This window comes from Cyprinus carpio, chromosome A5, assembly GCF_018340385.1.
Source record: "Cyprinus carpio isolate SPL01 chromosome A5, ASM1834038v1, whole genome shotgun sequence".
Lineage (NCBI taxonomy): Eukaryota > Metazoa > Chordata > Actinopteri > Cypriniformes > Cyprinidae > Cyprinus > Cyprinus carpio.
Window position 1 is genome coordinate 921,328 of NC_056576.1, and position 27,418 is coordinate 948,745.

At 37.6% G+C, this 27,418-nt stretch overlaps 1 pseudogene; it reads right to left on the reverse strand.

Annotated features, from left to right (window-relative positions):
- Nucleotides 1-81: 81 nt before the first annotated feature.
- Nucleotides 82-25,512, reverse strand: LOC122141988 (annotated as a pseudogene).
- Between the last annotated feature and the right edge of the window lie 1,906 nt (nucleotides 25,513-27,418).

A 27,418-nucleotide genomic window follows, 5' to 3' on the forward strand; every position in this document is an offset into this window, starting at 1 on the left:
TACACAACTGAACAAATGTTGTCCCATCTGTAGTTCTAAGATTAACATAAGTATGAATTGGAAAAATAACCACAACTCCACCAAGATGAAAACATACATTATTTAATGCATAATTATGAATTTCATTTTAAAACATCCTGATAAACAGTCAATAAAGTCAGGCACTTATGCTAGTATTAATCTGATTATAGTATAAATTCTAAAAACACACAAAATCGATTAAAGGCATTACATCTGATCAAGAAGTCTTTAATCAGAATTAATAGTTGAGTACAGTACAGCACCAGTATGTACACACATTTATCCATTCATAGAACCAGCATATACTGTATGACAATATTTATATGAACAGAAGAATTACCTGCAGTCATGTAAATAAACTATACAAACAACCAAAATTCAAGCCATTCAAATATACAGTGGCCCTGATATTGATAACACTTTTATAATAACTGTCATTATTATGTAATATATTTAACACTAATCAAATTAGTTAATGTACATTTAATATGAACAGATAAACGATTCAAAGTTTCAAGGCAAATTGTACATTAACAATTATGTAAGCATTACAGTATATATTGCAGTGCAATGTTTGTTCACAACTACTGTATGTTATCAGAAATTAAATTTATTATCAATAACTACCCTGATATCTACACAGTGATTATTTAGGTGGAATACTGTAACTTCACTCTAATAATAGAGATTTAATAGTTCATTCTGCTTAATTAATATTGCATATATTCCTGAGGAAGTGATACACAGCATGAATGTGCTCTCCAAGCATCGGTGATTCCCTAAAATCATCTAATATTCAGTCTTGTCCTCTTATTGTACATTCATCAGTCGGTTAGCTCCATAAAAAGGACACCAAGGCACAAATGTGAACAGATAAACACTATATTCTGGTTTCCCTCTCTTGAGAGTGAGTTTAAGGAAAAGCTCTGGTGCTCATGTGACAAATTTTCATCCTAACATGGTCACTGTGATTCAAACCAACAGTAACTGTGCAGTAAGATGAACAGATGGACTGTATGATTGCTGACATTTAAAATTCTTTGCTTAAGGCTACTGACCAATGTGGTGATCCAAAGAACCGACCAAAACGGTCATTTTTTTATTTTCTTGTTTTTTTATTTTTAATTTTTTTGTTAAAATTGTTTTAAAGTTTTAAAGCACTATTATTTAATAATACCGCCAAATATCATCTCTCTGTGCAAGTTTATTTAAATGGCATGGATGTGATCAGCTGGTGGTAGAGTTGTCCATGGTGGCCAGCAGGTGGCAGACTTTGGCTCTCTGTGAGGGACTGATGTTCTGTGCCATGTGGATGATGCAGTCCATGGTCACTTCTTCTGGGTTGGCTTGGACCAAGCTACACATATAATGCAGGACAAGTCCATGAGAAAATCACTTTATGGATACACAAGTCTCCTGTTTTAAAAAGATTTTGCTTACACAACTAATTACTTCAATTAGACTTTTTGGTAAATTAGACTTCAAGTTCAACTGAGAATCATATTAGAATTAATCTTAAAACAGATTTTGTAGGAAGCAAAGCTTTAAGGTAGCTGCTGAATTTCAGCTTTGATTTATTTCATCCCAGGAATAAAATACATTTTAAAATGTTAAAAAGCTCTTTTAAATTGTACTAATATTTTCCAGTATTACTGTGAATTACCTGCGAATGTGTTTGAGAGCATAGTCCCTCTTTAAGCATTTAATGTTCTCTCTGATGACAGAATGTGTTCCGTCCTGCTGAGAAAGATGGTTTTCCAGCCACTCTACCACCACTTTGTTATTGTCCCATAGATATGCCTGAAAGATATCAAACAGTTACCATACATGGAATAAAAGTGATAAAAGATAAAAGTGATTCAGGTGATTCTTGACAGAGAAGTCAAGAGAGAAAACAGAAATCTTTTTTTCCTCATTTTTGTTTTCCTTCATACATGAATTAAGTTTTCCTTACTTTTACAGTCCCTTCCGTCTCCACAAACCAGCGGCGTAACATGGACTGTATGTGTCCGTTGCTCAGATCTTGCTCAGATCTGGTTGGCCTGCATGATCTCCCCCCTTCACCACCTCCTCCAACAGCAGTCGCCGCAGACGCCAGTAAAAGAATGACCTAGCGTTCTTCCAGTCCAGTATGTCCTGGGAAAATTTGATTAAGTGATAAAGCAGAATGGCCACTCAGATTTAAAACCAGTAGATTTCTTGCATGTGTCTTTGATGTGATCCACAGCTATGAAAAAAAATGTCTTCATAAAAGGTGACATATGGAGCCTTATGTGCCTAAAAATAAGTTTTTCTTATACCGTGATGACACCCTTTTCCTGCATCCTTCCAGGAGTGTCATGAAGGTCCACAAACTGCACGGCCACCTGGTGGTAGATGGGAAGAAGGAACTCCTCTCTAGACTTCAGTTTGGCCTCCAAGTCTTTACGCTCCTGGCTTGGTAACTCTGGGTTGCCTACGTGGAGTACAACAGTAAACAGTAAACAACAGTAAACGGTAAAGATTCCCTGGGCCAGTGAGGAAATTGTGTTCAAGTGAGATTAAATGCTGCACCTAGCTGCTCAGCCAGGCGGGAATACACAGCATCAATCCTATGCATGGTCTTTAGCAGGTCTTTCTTTCTGAACTTTATCTCCACTGTGCCCTCGGCCTCTAGAACACCCCCTCTGTAGAGGAAACATGAATTGAGGTGAACAATCAAATTCAGTGGGCAGAAAGGTTTAGAAGAGTAGTGAAGGGAAGCTGTGATGACATGCTCACCTGCTTTCTCGATCTGCATAGAGCTCCATGTGCTGAAGGTTTATAGTGGGGTCGATCACAACCCATGATCCTCCTCTCAGCTCAGCGTGGGGAGGGATGTAAACCAGTACAGGCTGGCTGAACTCTCGCAGGGCATCCACAATGTAAGAACCAAACTTTAGCACCTGGTCATACATATCTGACACAGAGCATTCATGTTGAAAGGAAAGCCCATTAAATACTGTAGAAGTCTCTTGCACTCACCAAAGCTGCATTTATTTGGTCAAAAATACAGTATAAACCAGTACTATTGTGAAACATTGTTTTTCACATAATTTAACAGAATTTGAAAATAGCTGCTTTTTATTTTAATGCATTTTAAAATGTAATTTATTCCTGTGATGGCAAAGCTGAATTTTCAGCAGCCATTTCTCCAATCTTCAGTGCCACATGACCCTTCAAAAATCTTTTTAATATGCTGATTTGGTGCTTAAGAAAAAATTCTTATTATTATCAATGATGAAAATGGCTGTGCTGCTTAATATGTTAGTGGAAACCATAAAAGATTATATTCTTTGATGAATTATTTTCTTTATTTTTCTTTGATTTACTCTTTGAATGAAAAGAAAGTTCAAAAGAACATCATTTATTTAAAATAGACTTTAAAAATGTAAATGTCTTAACTGTCACTTTTGATCAATTTAATGCATCTTTGTTGAATAATTTCTTTCTTTAAAAATTTCTTATTTCTTTCTTTTCATTAAAATCCAAACTCAAATATAAGCCAGCTATATACCTTTCATGCCTCCAGAGAAGCCTCTCCAGTTGGCAAACACCATAAGTGGAAGTTTCTCCCTGTTGAAATCCTCAATAGCCTGAGCTGTTTTATACGCAGAATCTGGAAACCACACTTGACCGGCCTGCTGATAGATCTGAAGCAGAAAAGACACTTCATGTCCATACTGATAACAATAAATAGGACATACTAACAGCAAACACAGAGAGCGCTTAGCACAGATGCCACAACAGAGCCACAGTCAGGGTCTAAAACATTCATAGTGTCAGGACTCTGACCTTGGCCTCTGAATCTAAGTTAGCTGGATCTGCTGGAATGGTAACCTCAACTGTGCGGGTCTCAACGGCAATGACGCCAAGAGGAATCCCACCAAGCCTGCAGGACATTCAAAGTCTCACTCAGCCCAGAATACTCACTCAGTTAAATCAAATAATGTTCTGTCTCTTACCTGGCTCGGCCCACCACCACTGTCTGAGCCCAGGTAGCCATCACCTCCATAAACGTACCATGGTCAAAGAATCCACTCTGCCATGCTCCCTTACAAGCTACCAACACAAATGCAAAGAAAGTAAGGATGAGTTAGAAGTATTAACCGGAGCTCCCATGCAGACAGAAAGTATGTACTGAAATGCTCATAACAGATTGTGTGGATAATTTGATTCTTACTGGGATGGGGTCGTCCACACAGCAGCCAGCGAGGGTCATAGGGGGCTTTTGTGGGAACAAAATCGATCTCTCTCTCAACTGGATCAGTGGGAGGCATTATTGGGACCAGACTTTGATTGCTCTAAATTATAACAGCAAACACTAGTAGGGCTTTATGTTATTTAATCTAACACACATATACACATATAAAATAAAAATGCACAAAAACTCCACCTTTTGGAATACTCTATTATTACAAGACCATGAAGTTGAAACCCCATTATATATATAAACCCATTCCCCATATATATATATATATATATTTTTTTTTACGTTAATTCAAGTTAAAATTAATATCTGGAGGGATAAATACCCGATTTTTACGAAAAAAAAGGTCACAATTAAAAAAAAAAAGAATCAAATTAATTAACACAATTAAAACTAAAATTTCAGTTTTTTTAGTAATATTATTTTTGGGATAAATAGGAACTGGACAAGAACAGTCCACCTTTGGCATGTAGGATAGCCACTGTAGAATAGTTAACACCCCTTCAAAGTCATCTGGCACGATGGTGTGCGTCACGCCGTTATTGTGCATGATCTGAACCCCTCCCAGCTGGTTATTGGAGGTGTAGACTTCACGACCCAGCACCTTATAAAAAAATACAGAATTAAAGAATTTAAGACTTTAATCACTGAATTAAAGTGGATTCATCTATCCTTAAGAATAAAGGAAACACAGCCCACATAAATATGCCACGTCAGTTTAACGTGTGACTGCAGATGTGAAATTCCACACCTTGTTTAGTGCCCCAGCCCCAGTCAGGATGATATGGGAGTTTTCTACTTGAATTACTCTTTGTCCTAGACGTACCAGATACGCACCAATTCCTATAGAACGACATGTGACCTGGAGGAACACAGAATGGTTACTTGATGACCAAAATATAGATACAACATTATATATTGCATATAGAATAAACACTGGCATTTCATTCCTGGCACACTGTAAAATGTCTGACAAGATTATTGATAGATGTTAGGTCTCACCATGCTTATGGTGATGATTCCTTATAAGCCAGTGATGTTTCTCCAGCTATGGTGCCAGAACCCCTCAGATTCTCCACTCCAAGACCATCTACCTTACCTATGATGTCTGTGATGATGTACCTGAGACATTATTTGAACACATAAGAGCTGAAAAGAGAGGTGTTTGGGTATAGGTCTTTCTGTGCATGCTAAAACCAGTAGGCTTGCCTGGACTCGCCTCCCTCCTCTACATGGTGACAGTGGACAGAATTAGAGGAACTGATGCGAGTGTAGTCCTGAGGTGTCAGATAAAGGTACTTAAAACCCTGCAAGGGTTATTAGAGGGTTATTAGGTTATTATATTAAAAGCTAGAAAACAAAGCAGATATGCATTAAACATGATTTGTAAAATAAAAACCCAAGAGTCATTCAGAAGTGGTTTGATTTTGCACTATAAAGGTGCAACAACATTAGCGATATTACAGGAAAATTAACACAAAACTGCCAATCTCGCATATTCCTACTGGAAAACTCAATTTAACTGCACATTAACTCTTTAGGAGCATTCAGTCACCTTATAAGGGTCATCTGGGTCAATCCAAGCCACCTGAAACATGTGGCGGATCTCCTCCGCCAGGCCGATTCGAGCTCCACTATTGGCTGCAATGTAGATGCGTGGAATCCCCTCTTCTCTGGCCAGCTCAGAAGCCCGGAAAAAAAGCTGATCCTCCTGGGGCCCAAATGAGCCAATCATATGGGTAATATCATTACAGATCACAATGATATCTCTGCCCTCTGGGTACTCTGGAGTCTTCATTTTCATACGGAAAGCCACCATGCCAATCTGGAAAGGGAGGACAAAGAAACAAATGATTTACATACAGCTAATCCATTTACTTCATTGTTGAGAAAAGTTTATTTACATTTACAATCTTTTCTTTACAGGGTAAATATGGAAATGTAAACCAGTTGCATAAATCTGACTGATGAACAGCGTTCCTCTACGATCCATAGAGACTTAGTACTGTGCGACTGCCTAAGAAAAAATCCCTGAAGGAATATTTTGAGAATTCACTGATGCACCTCATTGTCTCCTGGTAGCCTGTTCATCTGCACAAGTCTCCCCTGAGAATCCAGGACCAGCTCATTACACATCAACACGTCTTTAGGATAGCTGTCTCCTGGTCCCCAAAGCTTAAACAAAGCCTGACAACAGAAAAAAAAAAAAGAAGATAATTGGCTAATGTCAACAATACATCCCATAATCAAGACCACCACAATCATAGTGAGAACAGGTTTAACCTTAAATGAATCACCTCACCTGTCTGAACATCTCAGGGAAGTCATAGACATACGTAGTGCCAAGGGTCTGAGCCTGGAAGCGTTTGGACTGCAGTAAATCTTTTGTGACATACGGTGTGTTGATGAGCAGCATGCCGTGCAGTGGACCATGTTTGTCTCCATATGACTGGAACATTATCTGCAGAACATGAATACATGTAAGTAAATATTTTTTTAAAAACCGCATCCTTAACCCTTATTCAATAAATTATGAAAAACTGAAAAAGTCCATTGGATCTTCAGATACTGTTCAGATACATGGGTGGCTTTGGAGTTAGTAAGGTTGTTGCACTGTTACAAATACAATATTTATAAGGCATCTACTTAAGATCTGTAGTATATTATTTCTAGTCTGTCTAGAATTGTTCAACATCAAAGTATCACCTGCCGGACATACAGTAAATTATTATAAGTAAATTAATGGTTTACAGTAATGCAAGTACAGCTTCTATCTACTTGAATAGGGAAATACTTAAATCCTCATGATTATATTCAAACAACATATTTCTGATCAGGAAATAAAGTCTGACAACAACATCAAAAATTGTCGTCTTTGTTATTTTTTAAGATGGTCCAGTTAATGCGGCTCTCAGTAGTGAATCAGTTGGCAAGAGGAAAATGCAATGCACTTTAGAGCACAGACAAAAATAGAGATGAAAGCACATATACACTTTGAATTGGCCATTGTTTGTGCAAGCTACCATATAACCACACTCATGACCCTGTGGTTGTGGCTCAGCAGTCTTGCACTCTCTAAAAAATAAACCGTTTTCACACATTTATTCCTCCTTGACTACTTGTGTCATTTAATATAATCATAATCTGGTAAATGTGGGCTGTACCTGTCCAGTGGAGGGGTCAGTGACCTCCTTGTATAGGCTGATGTCCAAATAGTAGCCGGACTCATCGGTGAGAAAGAGGCGGATGGGAATGACATCTCCATTGGTGGTGAGGCGGATGTTGATCTTCAGCTCAGCCTGGAGAACGCGTAACTTCCACAAACGAATACCGTACCGCATCACCATTGACGCGGACGGACTCTTCTATCTGTAGGAAAGTTGCAGAGCAATTTAGGCTCAGAAACACTTGCAGTAGCTATGATTAATACACTTAAAAGAAAAAAAGTTTCATGTTTTTGAATCTAACCTTTGAGGGGTCCATAATAACAGTGGGTACAAAATTGAGGAAGATGTGATTGCAGTCAGTACGAGTGGATATGTTACTGAAGGCCACCTCAAGCTCATCCATCGCCTCCAGCAGCAGCCTCTCTCCCTCATTCTGCAGGTACTCAAACGAGGCCTCCTACACACAGAGTGAAAAGAATTAACTTTTTTTAAATATAAGCCATTTAGAAATACCCATCAACAACCTACATGTCATATTTTCATATTTTGTTATTATATGAAATAAGAACTTTGGATTTCTTGTTTTACAGTTAAGACTTATTTTATTCTATTGTCACTTACTTTCTATTGCCAAGTCTGAAACAAGTGGAACTTGGAAGCAATCTGAGACATAATGTACATTAATATACTATATATATTACTAGCATTAAAATGTTTGGGATCAGTAAGATATATATTTTTTTCTTTTTAAAGAAATTAATACTTTTGTTCCGCAAGAATGCATTAAATTGATCAAAAGTGACAATTAATATTTTACATTGTTACAAAAATATTCTGTTTCAAATAAATGCTATTCTTTTAAATTTTCTAGAAATTTTTCAGCAAAGGACAATGAATCACAGTTTTCACAAAAATATCACAATACAACACTGATAATAATAAATGTTTCTTCAGCACCAAATCAGCATATCAGAATGGTTTCTTTAGGATTGTTTGACATTCAAGATTGGAGTAATGGCTGATGAAACATCCAAAAAAAAAAATTATTTTAAATCTTACAAATTTCAATGCTAGTGTACTATAAACAAGAATAATGCTGCACAAGTCTTTGTAAATATTCTGTGAATTTATGATGGTGTCCAGTTAGACTAATGTAATCACATGACTTTTGACCCAAATATTCACACTAACAGAAAAAAAAAAACCTGCACTGCAAGTTGCTTGGGATAAAATTGTGGAATGGTAACAATTAACAAGTATTCTGAAAGGGTTAAAAAATACTATTAAATATAATACAGGATTTCATACTGTCTAGTAGTAACATCAGTTACCTTTGTGATGAGGTCAGAGTGCCGAATGATAGCTCTTATAAAGAAGCGATAATCTGTGACCTCTGCACCCTCTTCCACACGAGCAGCACCCAAGTACAGTTGCATCCTGTGATGGGCGCAAGGAACAGCCGTCAGATCAAAGTTACGCATGCGATTCAGCTCAAGCTGGAAGGCCAGAGCAGGCTCCAGGTTACGGTAGATTCTGTCTTCATGGAACTAAAAAGAAAAAGAAGGACAATGTTCAGTTGTTACTCTATAATGAAAATTTTTAAATAATCAAATCAACACATGCATCACTTACTTCATCTCTGGCCCTGAACGTGAAGTACTTCGGGAACTCCCGCTGATGGAAAATATTTATTATTTTAGTATTTATCACTATAAACTTTTTCTGATTGACAATATATTTTGGCAATGGCAGTGATTTGTGTATCTGAGCATTCACCTTTTGTGCAACTAAAAACGTGATTCTTCTGATTCCATACTCATAGAGCAAAGTTTTCTGAAATTAGGCACAAAGCGAGTCAAGTCATGGAGCAGCACACACAGCTGAAATGACAAGTCTTTAAAATGCTTACTTTAGAGTGAGCAAAGGCAGTGAAAGCTTTGACTAAAGCATCATCATCTTCAGTGTCTGCTTGTTTGATTGACACATTTATGATGTGTATGGGGTTTTCCTTCATGTTCTGAAACAGAGACAGACCATTAACTAAATATTGTGTTTCATAGAAAAATGAAAATCTTATGGGTTTGGAATGACATGAGGCTGAGTAAATAATTCCTTTTTTATTTTTGGGTTAAATATTGATGTTTGTTTCTTCTCCTAACTCTGACCTTACAACTCTCCCCATCACAGAATGTGGAACAGCCATCAGAGAACAGAGAGCTCTCACAGAGCGGATCCGCAAAGCGGCAGATAACTTCGTCAAAACACCTACAATACAATCAAACCATTTTGTTAACCATTTAATCAAAATCTGTATTCATAAGAAGAAAAAAAAAAGTGAAGGCACCTTTTGAAGTGGTCAAAACTATGGAAGGCAACCATGGCTCCCATCCTCTGACAGGGGGGCGACAGTGCCCCCTCCAGGAAGAGCTCACTGCCCTGACGACGCATTGTTTGAAACTCTCCTGAATCATTCACAGGAGCACACAACCTGAGCGGGGAGAGTTTGTGTGAGTTTGTGTGTGTGTGTGTGTGTGTGTGTGTGTGAGAGTGAGAGTGCAAACAGTCAAAAGAAAGGAATTATGGGTACCAATTATGGACAAAAAGTCTAAACTAATTGCACTGCTTGTGTGCAGAATGGAAAAAGCACAAGTTTAAAATGCAAAATACTCAGTAATCATCCTCTGTAGTCTCAGCTTGATTGAAATCGGATAATGTGGCTCATCTAAATTAAACAGGCAAGAGTTCAGGAATGGATTGGTAAATGCATTCCACATTTTCAGACTGTGTTGACTGGACGCATATTTAAGGTGCTGTATGCAAGATTTTGACACTACTAAAGCATAAAAATACCATAATATGTTTGCAGATATTTAAGAAACATGCTAAGTTAACATACTTGAAAATCATATCTGAAAAACAATACTACAGTCAGTTATTCTCCTTTGAAAATGTGGGTTCCGGGCCCGGAATGTCAGTCTTTGTTTTGGTTTATGAAACCCGCCCACTGCAAGTTTACCCAACTGTATTTCAGCAGCACTGGTTGCCAGTTAGCGGAAAAAACAGCGTATTTCGTTTCATTCATCATCAAGTGCACTTGTTCCTGTTTGTGTCTTCAATCTGGCATCCCGTGTGTGCAAGTCAAGTCTGAGGAGGAGGGGCTGGGTGAAAAAAAAACCCTCTCCAATATTTTTAATTTGGACTGCAATACCTAGTTCAACCACTCGGTGTCAATCCTACATACAGCACTTTAGGATAATTAGGAAAATTTAGGATTGTAGAATTACCCAATAAAATTGACAAAATTATCCGAGCCATTAAATCCAAATAAAAGGACTACCCTTTAAGGTTACATTTCTTCAAGTCATTAAACGGATGCATTCAGCATGTATTGCTGCAGACATTCTATGCGGGTACTGTACACACAAAGCTGACTGTTTGCAGGGAGGAGCTGTACTCTACCTGTTCAAAGTAGGACTGCTCCCTCTGAAATGAGAGCAGGTGAGTTGTTAGCATGGGGATCGTCATCCTCTAACTTTGGATCTCTTTATATCATGGTTATGTTAAAAACAATCTTAGGAGGAATATTTCTCTCTCTAAAAAAAAAGAAAAATCTAAATAGATTTTAATCCTTATATATCATTATCTTAAAAAGGTCTGTGAAAACTAATTAGCAAATGTAACTGTAAGGGAACCACTTTTTGCATTTTATGAGAAAGCTACAATCCTTAATATGCAATTTGTATACAGAACACCCCAGTTAACATGACTGAAAACAGTGTGATTGACCAATCTGCTTTGACTTTTTGAAGAGATTAAACATTTGTATGAAGATGAATATTTTATATTTTGATGCTTTAATGTTTAAAATCAACATGAAAAGGTGTTCACAACCCATTTTACTTCAATAATGTGACATATTTCTGAAAATTACATTTTGATGAAAGACGGAAAAACGACTAAACTTTTGTCGTTTGATGAATCATTCAGAAATGAGACGAGGAATGAGACCAGCAAAGTAAATTTTAATTTCATGTCGACTTATATATACAACGAAAGTACATGATTCAGTGTCTATTTTAAATAATTAAAACCTACAATAATGTATAAAAGTAACTGCAATCTAATCACCTATGTACCTTTTTCTTTCATACTCAAAACAAGTTGATCAATCACTTGAAACTCCTCAGTGAGATGGTATGATATCAGTTTTTTCCCTGTGCTCAATACCATCGCCTAGTATAGCTTAGTAAGGGGAACCCAAACCAGGCTTTAGCCTAAATTGGGAAGTTAGGAGTGTAAGACAGAATCTGTTTTTGTGCACTCTGTTATATATTACTTTATTAAAGAGATGCTAATAAATAAAGAGTGTATTACGTGGATTTGGGCATGGACTGGCTCAATGAGGCGTAAGTCTCTCTTTAATAGGAGAGATACACAGAAAACAATGTCAAAGTAAGAGAGTAAAAGATACAGAGGATCATACAGAAACATAGAAAATAGTTGTACTATATATCCAGGTGAAATTTTATTGTTATTTATACATTAAACAGTGTGGTCTGTTAAGCCCCTAAGCAATAAACTACGATTCATAAATATCATACCCAAAAAGCTTCTCTATACAAAAAAGTTGCTCAATAAAATACCAGTATCTGGAATCAGATTTGTAACCCCTATTCAGAATACAAAGAATCTACATGTGGTTGCTGCTATACCTGTTGGGGTGGGATGATGGTAACATGAACTGGAAATCCACTGCACATGTTCCGTCCTGAAGCTGATGATGCTGAAGGCTGTTCAGCTCATACGCTATATATCCCTCTGTACATACACCTAAGGATTTCCCACACAATACATTGGAAAGTCTTGACTGCATACCACTAACATTTGGGTAGAAAAGGTCAGCCATTACTGACCTCTAAGGCGGCCATTGCAAACCACTCGGTTTGACGTGGTAGAAGAAAACTGGGGCAAGAAGTCGAAGATGGAGGTTTCAGACAGGATGAGTTTCTGCAAATGCAGGATTTAGATCATCAAATATATAAAGGTGTAAAGTGGTAAAGACAAAAAGAATCGCTGCAGCTTTTCCTTGAGGTTTTCGGGACCAGAACTGATGCCCATACATATCAATAGCTGATAAAAAGATGGATTCCACCTGGTTATGTCTGAGTTCGTATGAGGGCAAATGAGAGGCAATCAACACCTGAAGAAACATTGAGAGTTTTTATGGCCAGTGTATAATGTGCTGTATATACTGTATTTCAAATTAGTATGCTATTTTGTTATCACATGACTAACACAGGCATTCCATGTCGCATTTAGTGTGATATTCAGTTTTCATAAAATTTAGTTTTTCAATTATGTGTAAAATGTGTAAAATGTAAACTTATGTAAACAAATTGAAAATGTACACAATTTTACATTTTACACAAATGCAAAATTATGTGTAAAATGTAACTTTTGGTTGTCCAATCACATAGTTGGAATATGGAACATATTGAACATTTTGGAAAATGTTTTAGGTCATCTTATGTTCATACTTTACACAGTATACACTAGCAGTTTTTTAGTGAGATTTTTTTAAAATTGTTTTTGAAAGGAGGCTCACAAAGGCTGCATTTATTTAATCAAAATGCAGTAAAAATTGGAATATTGTGAAATATATTACAATTTAAAATAGCTAGCATTTACTATTTTCTGAAATTTCAGCAGCCATTACTCCAGTCTTCAGTGTCACATTACTAAAGCCGAAAACACTTGTGTAACTCAATAGTAGTGAACAGTATAGTCTACATACTTACAAAATAGTACAGTAGAGTAGTATGCTGCGTATTTTGAACAGAGTCAACATTAACACACAAGTGCTAGAGTTCAGCAGAATACAAAGATCACAAACAACACCTGATGTTCACTACCTGTCTGGCCCGGCGAAGGGCTACTTTAGAGTTTTCCCATTTTACTGAGTTGTGTGAGCTCATTTAGAATGACCATGAGCTTCATCAGCAAGCATTGGGTCCCGGCCACAGAGCTGGTCCTGAAAAAAAAAAAAGTCAACTGAATTAAGCTACTCCTACTTAAACATTCTGTTGCTATGTTTCATAATGATTGAGGGGGAATCTACTTGCAAAGCCACAACTTAATAAAATCAATAAGCACTGCTAAGTATTTCGGAAAGGATCTTACTATAAGCATGGTGACTAGGACGTTTTTCTTGGAGACCTGAGCATGGGAGAAGATGCACTCCAGTACTGGAGTCATGTCAGCCTTATACCGCTCTCTTAGGTTGATGACACATTTATCATAATGAGCTGTCAAGGGAATGACAGAATTTTATATATATATATATATATCTATATATATATATATAGCTTATATATATATATATATATATATATATATATTATTATATATATATATTTATATATATATTGTGTTATATATTATATATCGTATAATAGAAAAAAAAAAGGTAAAAACTTCTGAAATTATTTTCTGTTTGCTCTGCTGTGACAGTAGTATCAAGAATACACTGGGACATTTACCTTGCTGAAATTGCAACTCCACCTGAAGGTACCGTCGGAGCAGATCCAGCACAACTGATTTCATATACCCCTAATGCCACTTCGGTACCTAAGAATGATGAAAAACAGGTGCATATGACATTTTCTAGTTAAGAGAGAAGTCTTTGGTTATCTTAAGCGAGGTAGGATCTTTTAGGTTATCAGCCTGTGCGAGTCATCAGGCATTTCTTACCTTTGAACCAAGTTGCACTATGCTTTGAGTGTTCATGAAGAAAAACTCTCGCGGTCTGATTTCCTCTGAAGCATGCAGCATGACTGTCAAGTATATTTGCTATCTGGAAGTGTGATTGAAAACTGATTAAGACATTTTTTGCCCCCCACAGCATAAATTTATACAATATTGTCACAAAGAGAATCTGTCAAGTAAAACAAAATTGGTAGATCAACTAAAATTTGTTGATTTTAACTAATTTGATGTTTCCAAAGACTGATAAAGACTTATGAGTTTACACTTGACTCTATGTAAAACTGTCTATGTTCCAGATAAGTATATTAATTTCATCACTCACCCTTTGGCTTGGGAACTGACAGAGCACAGAGGTAATGTTACTGGCCGTACTGTGCCTGACCTTTCGAATGGCCTTTTCCACAGTAACTGGTATACGCCCTGCCACGCGTGAGTCCATAATCTCCTGCAGTTCAAGAAGAGGTAGAGATGGATCCCGAAGTGTCTTCATCAGTGGTGTCGAGCCACTTCTTCAGCTGTAACGACATACGGCTAGTTAACAGACCGGATTGCACGATGTTTTTATGCTGTTTTGAGTCTGATCAGTGTTCTGACTTTTTTGACTGAAGTATGGGGGGTGGGGCTTCTGGAGACAGTATCCATCCATGATTTTCACCAGGTTCTCCGCAGAACATTGTGGAACACCTTGGTGAAGCCGCTCCCCTACAACAGGTAAAGTTTCCTGTGATGGTAATGGCTCTGTATTCGGCTTTACCTGAGGCAGTAAGTAGACCAAGATGAATATTTTCTTATCATAGATGGCAATACGTCTATAAATTACACCAGTAACAAAGCAAAAAGTATGGCCCAAAAAAGTATTTGGACACTACAACATGCATGAATTACATTCAAAAATGCATGAATGCATTAGATATCGAACCAAGTTAAAATCACTTTTTTTTTTTTTTACTTCTAACCAGCTGATTTCAATGTGATTTTTGGAAGATGTAAGTCAGTTCCTCACAGGAATAGTTCACCACATTAATTATGAACATGATCCATTGAACCAACATCTGACAACCAGAAGGTGTCAAAATACTCTTCATTTTGAACAGTATATTGTACTGTATATAGCTTGAAAAGTGCACATCAGCTTTTTTCTTTGCAATAATTGTTACTTAACAACTAATTATTAATTTTAACAATAAACAATAATTGCATTTTTAAAATGTAGTCAAAGTGTCCCAAATATGACTTTGGGCCAACCAGCTAAATGGAACTACAAAATTTTTTCAACATTTGCCCAACACTCTAACTAAGCCGTACTAATCAGTAAGTGGATTTTATCATGTGCTTCATCTTGTGAGCAGAAACTATAGCTGGAATCACCGGAATGAATACAGCTGGGGTCATCCAGGTCCATTCGGGCCACTACACACCCAGGCTCTAATACTGTTCCTGATCTTTTTAAAAAGTGTAATGCAACCGGAATGCTGGACATGAAGGGTCATCACCATCTTCATAACCGTAAATAGACAGCAAAATGAATAAGCAATTTAAAACTGTTCCCAACATCACATATGGTCATATGCAGTATATGGAAAAAGAGCATTCCAGAAACTGCCACCTAGGAATGTAAAATACTTTGCCTCATCTTTACCTCAATTTCAGCATAAGGCTGGGTAGCCAGAACATGAGAACCGTCAGCGACTACATACTGCAACAGCTTGCCAGTAGAGGGCGACCTGAGCACCGTAGGATCTCGCTCCTTCTCAAACACATCATGCGTTTTGTTGCCCACTGTGATGCGGGTAGCTATACATCATATGACAAAAATGCCAATAAACATCATCTGATACACAAGAAAGTACACTTTGGTATCCAGTACAAAACCTCTTTTCTTTTTCTCTAACCTGTCAATCTCCTCTTTCATGTAGGTTGTGTAGCTGCTGCCACCATAGGAAAGAAGTAGACCGCCATCACTGAGTCTATGGACATCAACTTCAATATCTGAATCATTCATTATGATAATATACGTGGTGGGCGACTGCGGGCCACCCTGTACCGCAGAAACAAACAAACAGATTCATGTCTGTTCATCGTAAATGAAAAGATGGTCAAAGGGATTTCAGTGTTTTTTTGTTACCTGTAAGACCAGTATTTGACTCCATCATAGATCAGATCAACACTGACTGTGTTGACAAGACTAGCAGCAGGCAACACCTGACCCCTGAAACATCCAGAAATGCATTAAAACACAGAATGCTGTACAATTATATTGGTTTCTATTTCTATACGAGTTTTCAATGCCTTATATGCTGGAGTGGCCAGAGTAGTGGAAATACCTCTCCAGTGAATGCAGGAAGTCAGACATGCTTCTCTAAAAACTTGCATCAGCAACTTGTAGAGCACCGCATATCAAACCTAACATGGTGTCTGGCCTTTCCACCTAAAGAGACATACGATAAAACAACGCATAAAACAAATGTCACTTTACATTAAATGGCTTCTAAGTTTATTTCTCATGGGAGGAAAGTAGAACAAAGTTGATCTGGGACAGTTCTCTTCCCAGGTTTGGGTCTTACCTGCACTTTCTCTGCAATAAGGTGATCCAGCCAGCCAGTATCGATGTCATTGTTCCTAAAACTCTCTGTCTCCAGTAGCTTAATGAGGTACTCCACTGTGGTCCTGAAATCTCCTCTGATTGACAGCTCCTTCATGGCTACCACCATGTTCCTGTAGGTCATAGGAACAAAGACCTCATTCATTTATCTACTATAAAAATAGAGCTCTGTGTCATATATTTTTTTCCAAGGAGCAAAAAAGAAAAGACACAGGCATCTACTGATAGTCTGCAGGAACTCACGAGATTGCCTCTTCTCGGTTCTCGCCGCCAGGAGAAAAACAATGTCCAAACTGAGAGTCTGCAAACTCATGTAGGCCTCCGGTTGCTCCTACACTGAAGTAACCCCACACGTTCTTACTGCTACGGAAGTTCAGCTCCTGAACTGTGCCTGAGCTTGGTTTAAAGCCTTGTGAGAACAAAAATTACAAATAAATGAATCATGCAATAAACTGCTGAAGCAGCCTTCAAAGACTACTGCATTAAAACGAAGCTTTTAAAAACATCTAAAAAGATACTGTAATTAAACAGGAGTAGCTAAAATGATACTAATGAATTAATTTAGACAAGCCAAGTTTTACATTATCAGACAATTTTGGATGATACTTGCATGATTTAGCATACAAAAAAAAGTTTGGGATAAGTAAGATTTAAAGATTTTGAAAGAAAGTCTCTTAAGCTCACCATGGATGCATTTATTTGATCGAAAATAGCGAGAACAGCAATATTGTGAAATATTACAATTTAAAAAAACTTTTTATTTTGAATGCAATTTATTCCTGTGATGGCAAAAACGAAATCTTCAGCAGCAGAAATAATATTAATATGTTGATTTGCTTCTTATAAAATATTTCTTATTATTATTGTTGAAAACTGCTCACTTCATCTGGGTTCTCACTGGTGATGCGTGCAGCTATGACATGTCCTCGTGGACAGGGGATGCATTCTGGAGATTCAAAGTTGATAGGTGTGTCTCCCCACGGAGTTTCACCAAAGAGGACACGGATATCCTTAATTCTGTAAAGAGGGATCCCCATCGCTATCTACATAGAGAAGGTACCAAAAGTTTATGATCAGCATTTGAGAATTTTTTATATATATTAACAACAATCTTAACAAAATAATAATATATATATATATATATATATTACCGGTATAGATCTAGTATATATATATATATATTATATTTATTTAAATATTTATTTATTAAGGAAATAAAGTCGGTCCTGCTACATTGCAGTGAGAATCTCAAAACTTCATTAAACAAAAACAAAACAAAAACAAAAACTCATACACCCAATGCTTCGAAGTCCTTTTCCTCCTAATGGCTGTATTTTGCTTTAACCTGTAGCTGTGCAGGCAGGAAGATTAACATCAGCAATCATCTCAGTGCAGGGATGTTCCACCTGTAGCCGTGGATTTAGCTCCAGGAAGTGGAAACTTTCTCCTCGGTGAAACAGATACTCCACTGTACCAGCACTTACATAGCCCACCATTTTAGCCAGACGCACTGCATACTGACACACAGAGCAGAAAATAAATTGTGCATGCCAATATCAACACCATTATGGTAAAGTTCACAAAACCAAAGGCTGAGAAATAATCAAATAAATAATCAAATGCACAAAAATATCATGAACCGTAATTAAAACTCTTCAACACGAACCTGATCTAAATAGCGCGCATTGGTGTGCGTTGTGCATGTCAAATAAAATCAATCAAAATAAATAAATAAATGTAATCAGTATTTTTTTTATCGCTCATTTAATTTCAATTAAAGTATCTCAATGTTCTCTGTAAGTATAATCCTGCTCACAAATTTGAAGGCTGTCCTTGGATCATTGATGGTAAATGTCAAATTATCCAACTGCACATTTCTTTATGGAGAACCTATTACCTGTTAGCTACATTCTGCCTTAATAACAAATGGTGCAACCAAATAAATTACAGAGTTAGTTACAAACCAACTAATAGTTACTAAGCCTATGGTGTGAACTTTACAGCCCAATTTTCAAGAGCTTATGAATGCCCAAAACCAACGTGGCCAGAATATATTCGTAGCTCTGTGTCTCACCCGCTCCATTTGCTCAAAAGTGGTGGTGGAGACAATAGTAGCAGGAGCTTCTTCTATGATCTTTTGGTGGCGGCGCTGGATTGAACAGTCTCTGCCGAACAGAGAGATAGCGTGTACGTACTTGTCAGCCAGGATCTTGCACCTCCAGGTGGTGGCGCATGTTTCACTAGATGCATGATGAAAATGGTGAACCTGGCACCGGTCAGCCTGCACCTATAGTAAAGAACAAACACACGCAGTACTGGGTAATGAATCCGAAACTGTAACTACTCAAAACAATGAAGTCATATCAAAGTGAAGTGCTGTGTACCTGTCTGAAAAAGCTAGGAAAGTCTTCGGAACTGTCCACTTTTCTGATGCCTTTCCCTCCACCTCCCTCTGATGCTTTGATTACCACAGGGTAGCCAATCTTTTCTGCACTCTAACCGCCAAGGAAATCACAAAATCAGCAGGATAAAAAGAAATCAAGCGTCTGTATTCCGTAAAAAACCGGTTCTGTAGTGAAAAACACACCACAGGCCCTCGGTGTCCACAGCTTTAACACAGCCCTGCACAATAAAGTTTCAGGTGGAACACACTGATCTCACAGCCGTGTTTTTTGTTCTTCTTCTGTCCATTCAACCCTCAGACCTGAAAAAAAGGGACAAAGAGGGATGAAGACATTACAGCTGCCCTAGCAACAGCTCATGTTGTGAACAGTATCTCTCACCAGTTGTCCGCTCCAGGGCAGGGTGGGGATGTCTGCACTCTGAGCTACAATGGAAGATGCCACCTTGTCTCCTAATGCCCACATGGCTTTACTGGAAGGCCCCGGGGGGATCCTGAAAAAAGACAACTCCATCAACCCTCTTTGACCTCAACTAGCAAGGCTAAGCCGTCTAAACAGGTTATATATAATGAGATGAAACACCTAGGAAAGATATCCCTGATTTATGGAGAAGCTCTGGTAGTTTGGGGTTCTCAGAAGCATGACCCCATCCAGCCCAAACGGCTTTTAAGAAGAGAAGCCCATCATTAGTAATGACGGCAAATATACATTTATATGACAGATATTGGACAGGCCATACCTGTACTGGAATCCTTTTGGCTATATCCACAATCATCTCAACATTGGCATAGTTGTTGTTATTTGGCCCCCCAGGGACTGGCACATAGTGATCAGCCATTTTTATGTATTCTAGATAAGAACACAGTGAAATTTAGACAATTTCTAAAATAAATCACAATTGAAAATGAATGTCCAGAACCAATTATTTATGAAATAAAGTAAAACGAGATAGAATTAAATAATAATAAAAAATGTTATATAATATAAAATAGGCACACAAAAATAAAATTGCAACAAAAGTGTTCTTGACCGCAGGTTGGCTGAACAATAATTTTCTTGTCTGTTAACCTGCATTGGCTTTTAAGTCCTTCAGGTGTGACCATCACCACAAAGCGAATGATCCTCTCATTACGGAACATTTCATAGGACCAGCGTCGAATTGAACGCATGCATTTAACTGCAGCAATGCCATTGTTAGCAATCAGCACTTACATGAGAGAGATGAAAAGGATAACATGAGCAAACAATTTTATTTATTTATTTTTTTTACAGTTCCTGTATGTGAAACATACACACAAAGGCACAACTTTAACCTTGTCTATAATGTGGTTTCCCCCAAAGCGAGTGACAAACTCTGCTGGGGAGGCAACAGTGAAATCTCTGTGCACGTCCATCTTCCTGTGTTCTTTGCCCGTTTTCAGCAGGTGGGGGCCTGACATGCTAGGCCTACAGACAAAAAAATATATATATATAATTTTAATTATTTTAACATTTACAATGAAAAAATTTTTTGTTTTTTTTAAAAGTAAGCTGGTTAATGGCTCCAATAATGAACTACTTGCTGTAACAGACAAGTTTTATGTAAGCCTTTGATGAGAAACATACAACAAAGCACCATTTTAGCCACACACTAAGCATATTCCAGTCATCAAACATTACAAAAATCAAACAAGACAAGTATAAGAATCCATCTAATCAACACCAACTCTAGAAGTCAGCTTGAGTTTTTCCTCTACTGAATCGGCAGCTCTGTACTCTCCACCTCTGTCCAAGTGTGCTATATAACATATAAATGCTCCCACAGCAAATCAGGCCAATCACAGCTTAATGTGTTATCATAAAGGCCACAGACAGTACTGACTGACCCTCAACGTATCCCTGAACTGGTAGAACTACAGCTTAGCTGACTTCACACTTTAAGTCACATACTTATGTTTTCATGCAAATGTGAATGTAATGCAATGTATGTACAGTAAAAGGTGGAATACAGAAGACAAACAAGTGACATGCAGTTTACAATACTGTTTATTGCCAAGGTGACAGCTTAAACTAAGAAGAGAATTGCGGATCACCTGCAGGATCACACTTCATTTTCTGCAGGCATCAGTGGAAAACAAAACTCTAAGATGATGACTACTGTCTTTTAAATGTGCCACTTGAAAAAAATATCACTCATTACTAAATGCAAGGCATGTTACCTTTTGAAGCATGAAGAGATGTGTCAATATTAGCATTCAATTAACACACAATCAAAATTAATATTAACATAATTTCAATAAGACCAAATATCACAATGACTAATATTGGCCAATATCACGATGATTAAAATTCTATACTATTTTGTCTAAATTAATTAAAATAAAACACTAAAATTTCAAGTCAATGATTTTAAATACTTTCACATTTAAGCATCACAGCATACAGTATGTATACTATAAAAACAAAAACATTTTATAATAATATTTAAGTGAGTGTTAAATGGTGGCAAATGTAATCTAAATATAAAAATAAGGGATCTGAGCATGACCAAATAAATATCCAATACTGACATACTGATTAAAAAAAAAAATCTCTAATATTGGCTCATACACAATATGGTACATAAAAAAACTTTTTAAATTTTATATAATTCATAACTAATGCACTCCTCATGAGTGTGCATTTACAAAAAATCTAAAGATTTTATTATCCTTGTCTGACAAAACTTTTGACAGTTATGCTACATTCTTAGACTTCATGTCTGATTTCAGTTATCCAGCATCTAAACTGTCCACAAACGATGAGCAGTTGCATTTGTTTTTACTGTTATCTGAAGAACTGCATGCAGCATCCGGAGAATCTTTCAAACATTGCCATTATCGCTCCAGATCTCATGTTATCCACTTTCTGAGCTTTTACAAGTATATGAACTCAAAGAGACATGCTAACATCATCAGGTTATATTACGCAACCCCTTGCACAATTTGAACAGTCTTGTATTGTGTTTGTGCATTTAGCGAAATCCAGCAATCTAAGTTCTGCATTCCGAAAATCTATTCTAACACTACTGTGCAGTCAAGATAAACTCACGAGCTGCTGTGTTATGCTACACTGCTAGGAACAACAACAGAAACCACACCCCTTTTATACTTCCAGTTTACTACCCTTGACAAGAACATAGTGTACACTTGCAAACGGGAGGTTCTAGAGGACAGAATCAACAAAATGCATGTATGGTCTGGTACCAACCTCTTGAGGCATTGAAACCAGTTGAGTTTTTGCCCTCCTTCACTGTCCATAGCGAAGTATCAGATGATAATGCAGGAGAAAAAAGAAAAAAAAAAACATCTAACACATTTTATGTTCCCTCCCTTTTCCTCTTTTGGCCTCTCATGTCCCCTCCCCCATATCAACGAGGACCTCACTTCACCACCACATGTTTAAGAAAAACATTCCTGGTAATTCATTGTTTATTGTTTTTTTGGTTTCTCTCCAGAGAAATAAATGCAAAAAGAGTAAACTTCCTTTCAAAATACCTGTTAAATTACAAGTTTCTGAAGGTTTATTACCCACAAACTGTGCAAATATTTGTGCAAATAAAAGTGCAAAAATCTAGCCATGTTGAATGCATACTTGAGAAGAGTTTTCATTTGTAGACTGCAGTTTGCCAAACTGCTGAACGTAGTAACAGGTGATTGTTCACAGTATGATCTCTATAACCAAAGACAGATCTGTCTCAACTAATGTCACCACAAGAAAAGATCTGTGTAGACAAATGTCACCAAAAGAATAACCTTACCTTTTGGCCTGTAATGCTTCACTTTCATTGCGGGGAAAACAAAATGAGTGTGTCCTGCTCTGGATTCTCAACCTCTATCCATTGGTTCTGAGTCCACCCAACTGAGCCTGTCCAGTAGGTGACTTGTTGAAGATCGCAACGTCCCATGGGTTACACACGAAGAGCCAGGGACCTCATCAAACATCTCGACCCAACACACCCCTAAATATATGTCTAGAGTATTTGGTCTCTGGAAACAATCTTAAAGAATGTTTGTTACACTGAAATGCAACGAGAATGTCTTTGAAAGTCTACATCAGGAGCATTGCTTCCATTAATAGTACAGAAATCTGCAGCATTTCACTTTAACAGATCATGTGATCACTGAGAATGAGCATATGGCTGTATTTCAGGTCCACAACTCTGTCCTGTTTAACTGTGGACTCTTTCATGTGGTGTACAGCGTCCTCTACTGGTAGTAAGAGCAAATCTCAAGACTAGACAGCAAAGCCAACTATTATAACAAGAAAGTGGTTCATGTCAAGGCCCAAGAGAGAAAATCTGAACTAGTCTATTTGCATTCATTTCACACTGCATTTAAGACCTGATGTAGCTCATATTTGAGTTTATGTAAAAATAAACAGATTTTTAAAAGAAAAAAATAAAAATAAAGGTTTTACGTTAAAATGTACTGAGTGAGATTGCCATGTAAATGTATCTTTTCACTCCTTTGCTTTCATTATTAGTTTAAATAATTCTGCATTGTGGACAATACATTTTAAAAATGAAAATATATTTCATAATATGAGTTCCATATAATGTATCAACAATTTGTTAATATAAATCCACCATACATTATTTCATAATATGCAATGCACACATTTCTATTCAGATGTGTTAATTTTGTTTCTGTATGTCACTGTCTTATAAAACCTTAATGTCACATCAACAGCACATTTGCAGTTTAAAACCCCATGCACACACTTTAACAATAATAAAACATCCCTAAGGATGCTCACCTCAAACATGCTGATGGATTCGGGGGTGGCAGCACTTCTGATGACGTGTTTGGTAGTGCATTAGGCGTCTCTGTGCTGCTGGGCTGAGGTTTGGTGGTCTGGCCCATAACCAAAGTCTCATCATCGGAGGAATTATCCTCAGAAGCTCCCAGAATAAACTTTAAGTCTCCTCTTTAGCCTGGACATTGGAACCAAATTTGGGCCTATCTGACTCACTGGTTTTGGAAACAGCTTCTTCTGTGCATTCTGCCTGGTTCGGCCGGTGGGATTACTAGTAGATGATAGGGAACTATTAATCATTTCCTGTTGAGGTGCTTGCTGACAGCTTCCGAATCCATTGGAGGAGAGTTTTCCCCTAAACAGTCTGTGGTGGGTGTTTGTGATGGCATCTCTCTCACCCTGTGGACCTTGATGATGCATTCAAATGGTCTATATGAGTAAGAGCTGACAGTGGTTTACATATATAACATTTTTGAGGGTTTCACATATGCCTTCTGGTTAGATGAGATGATGGTTCCTTTTATTTTTGTCTTGAGTTTTGTAAGTGTTCAACTGCAAAGATAAAGAAAAATCATGCCACAATTAGGTTATCAAAAGTGTGCAAGCATGGCATCAGAGTGCAATATTATGCTGCAGCCAAAACATTGTGAAATGTGCATTTGCCTCTCTTGTCAGATATTAAAAGCTATAGCCTATGGTGAAACATTCATTCATAGGTAATACTGAATTTCTAAACAAAATTTATAGCTTAAAGAACCGATTTCTATGATTAAGATTTTGGAAATTTCAGAGAAACATATTTCTCATGGCCATGCAAAATTTGTTTTGACAGTTCTATTAGCCTAAGGAAACACTTTTTAGAGCAGTACTGTTATTGTTAACTAAAAAGAAATGATTAAAAATTTTGTTAACTTAAACAAAGCTTAAGTTATATACAATGATTAGATGAAAAAGAAATAGCCCTGGCATACAGCAACCGTTTCAAACACTACATGCATGCATTGACGACTGACATAGGCCTACACACACAATATAAACTGAATCACAAACATTAAAAAAACGTGGTCACTTCAAATCCGACAGTTAATAATTAACATGTTCAGTAACAAATTAAGAAGAAGTATTATAAAAACCATTTAACTTAAAAAAAAAAAAAAAAAAAAAAAAAAACGCTAGGATTGTCAAAAAGTTAGCTCAAACCTTTGGTTGCAGTACAGTCAGTGTCCAGCCCTTCTCTGGTAATGGAATGCGTACACATAGTACTCAATTCTCTTTACAACTGGCCAGCAGACAGCCACAGCAGTGCCATTTAACAGAGTGGACGCTCTGGGTGTGAGTCTGTGTGGGATCTAGGGGAAAGTTCAGCCATGATGGTAAGAAATGAGGGGGAGGGAATGGTAGCTCTCACAAACAACCTATTAATATATCAACAACAACATCAAAGGTCAGAACACGTGTGATGTGTAACCGGACACAAAGGTCACACCCCAGATAATCGGCCCGAGCTCGGCAGCTCCATGACACCGGCGGCTCGGAATCGTCATCGGCATGTATAGGGCTTGGGCGTCGTGACGTCATTACTTGGCGTGGCCGCCATGCTGATGGCCTCCTTTACTGCTACTCGGACTACTGCGCAGTGTTTAGACATACACCCTCTCAGCCGTGTGTCTTAATTGATTAATTAAAAATCTATTTCAACCATGGGTAAACCGTTGCTTGTATTGTGGGGTGTAATAGCGCAACACATAATCGCCCTTTGAAAAAAAATGGATTAACCTTCCACTGCTTTCCTGCTTGGGAGGCGCGACCACGGAGACCAAGTGAGGTATAATATCTGAATATTAATTTATATAGCTTAAGTAAACACTTAAAATAAGGTAAATTTCCTGGGCTACTCATCCCAAAAAACCGGAAAATTTCTACATTCATCTTTCTGTTGCTGTCCCTCTGCTGACAGCAAAAATTCGTACTACAAAACTGCTGCATTAACTAAGCGAGATTGTGAAGCTATGTCTAACGTGACTTTCCTTACATTGGTGTGAAATCCTGCTCTCACAACAACCACGCTGTTATCTTAAAAAGGCCAATATCACGCTAAGGTTGCTTTCAAGTAACGTTAAGCAAAACTATGGTTTGAAAATATCTGTTTTGCTGGAAAGGCAACTGTGTAGCAACAGGACAACAGCACAGAGACTGACAGGTCCGATGGAAGGGCTAACGGGATATTTTACAGGAAAATACTACAACGGGGAGACAGCGGGAAAAGAGCTCAAATACATGAGAACCCCGGAAAAAAACGGGAGGGTTGACAGCTACTAACTAAACTTTGAAAACACATAAGTTAGTTAAAAGTACATGTGAATGGTTGTTAGCACTAACGGTTACTAAACTTGCAACTAGGCGGAGTGCAGTTTACCTTTGTCCGGATTACTGTATACTGTTTGCCGGCTTTTGATCTGCAGCTCCTTAACCCATCCATTTGTGAACTGCACATGAGACTCCAATGACTTGTAGCTTCGGAACTGTTCTGAAGTGTAGGCGCTCACAAAACAAACAAGGTAGCCGAAGATATCTGTAATGCAAAAGTGCGGCAGCAACTCGTCGTCGGTGCTCCACTCTTTGTTGGGATTTTCATATTGATCCAAACCGTTAATAGTGCCGATTTTGTCCACATACCGATCCCTGGCATCCCTACTTAGCATATCCCTCTAAATCCCACAACCTTTTCGCGATTTTAACATATTTTTTCTTTCTCCCAACTCTGTTTCTTCTCGTTCGACTTGCTGTATGTTTACATTCACGACGCCATCAACATGGCCGCCACGTCCCAGAATGCAACGCGGCGCCCAAGCCCTAAGCTCACTCTGAAGCATGACAGCATGTTTTTGTTACGGCTGTAAAGCACCGGCCGATTCCTGTTCAATGTAGCTTGTACTTCTTGCAATGACTCGGCTTGGTTCAGTCATAGATAGCAATAATTATAATATAGCAATAATTAACACATTTATTTTAAAATTGAATTACCCTAACTGTATCGTTTAATGTTAACTACACGTTTTTATGTCGTAAATTTGTCAAAAACTAAATATCTGCAGTAAAACTTAATAAAATAATATTAAAAGCGCTTTAGGACATTACATTCACATAAATGTGTATTTTAAACGCGCTTCATTGCGCTGATTCATTCAACTTCATGGCTGCATGGGGAGAGTCTTGTACCTGTGCTCGTGGGCGATGTCCACCATTGTTGATGCAAACAAATTCATATGGACGTATGGGGTCATTTCGATAAAACTATTATGGTAAGCATTGTACATTTACATTTTTAGCAATTTGGAGCAGTAAACTTTGACGATCAATACTCCGATCCGCAAACAAACAGACGGGGAAGAGTATGATGACGGTGCAGCGTATACATGGATAAAGGTTTGTTTGTTTGTATTTTAAGTTTTCACGT